The sequence below is a fragment of the Elephantulus edwardii genome, unplaced genomic scaffold, assembly GCF_000299155.1.
Source record: "Elephantulus edwardii isolate Elephantulus edwardi_28Jun2011 unplaced genomic scaffold, EleEdw1.0 scaffold00118, whole genome shotgun sequence".
Taxonomy (NCBI): Eukaryota; Metazoa; Chordata; class Mammalia; order Macroscelidea; family Macroscelididae; genus Elephantulus; species Elephantulus edwardii.
Genome location: NW_006399868.1, coordinates 996425 through 997445, shown reverse-complemented (window position 1 = coordinate 997445; position 1021 = coordinate 996425).

Below are 1021 nucleotides of genomic sequence, written 5' to 3'. Positions count from 1 at the left end.
AAATAGCTTGCCTCCAGAAACTCTATGAACTTGGAGAAACAATGAAAGTTATACAAGTGTTCAGGTCTTTTGTTCACAGGGTCGTTATGAGTCATCTACGACTTGATGGCACTTAACAACAACATTAGACATAGGAGAAAAATCGTAGTTTGATATTAGCTTTGTTACTTAAATCTTACAACTTTAGAGCCTCATTTATAAAATGAATATATTAAATTTTTATACTAATGGAGAAATAAACAGATCATGCATGATAAGGTGCTTAGTGTTATGTCCAATACACAGTAAGCGTCCAGTTAGTGTTAGCTCTGGTAGTGCACTCTTGGGACATATCTTTTGCCGTACCTACTCAATGTATTTTGAAGGAGGAGTGGCATCCACTTCCGAAACAACATGCCTCCAGAAACTCTATGAACTTTGATAAATGCTGATAGTTATATACAGTTCATAGGGTCGCTATTAGTCATGCTCAACTCAATGGCAATCAACAGCAACAACATTCAACATAAATGTTGAGCAAATCGTTCAAGCTAGATTATGAGGGAAAACGTACTATGAGGATAGGAAGAAGACTCATGAATATGTGTTATACAGATGACACAATCTTGCTTCTGAAGGTCAAGGGCTACAATCTTCAATACAGATATCTTAATATCAAGAAGACACAAATCCTCACCACAGGGACAATAGGCAACATCATTATGGAGAAAAGATTGAAATTTTGAACCATTTCGTCTTGTTTTGACCCATAATAAACATGCTTGGCACCAGCAGCCAAGAAGTAAAAATAATATATTGTATTGGGAAGGTCTGTTATCAAGGACTTCTCCAAAGTACTGAGGAGCTATGGTGTCAATTTGAAGACTAAAGTGCATCTAATTCAAATCATATTCTTTTCAATCACTCACCTTGAGAGCTGGATATTGAATAAGGATTACAGAAGAAGAATTGATAACTTTGAGTTGTGGTTCTGAGAAGAGTACTGAATATCCCACAGACTACTAACTAACTAAATAAATAA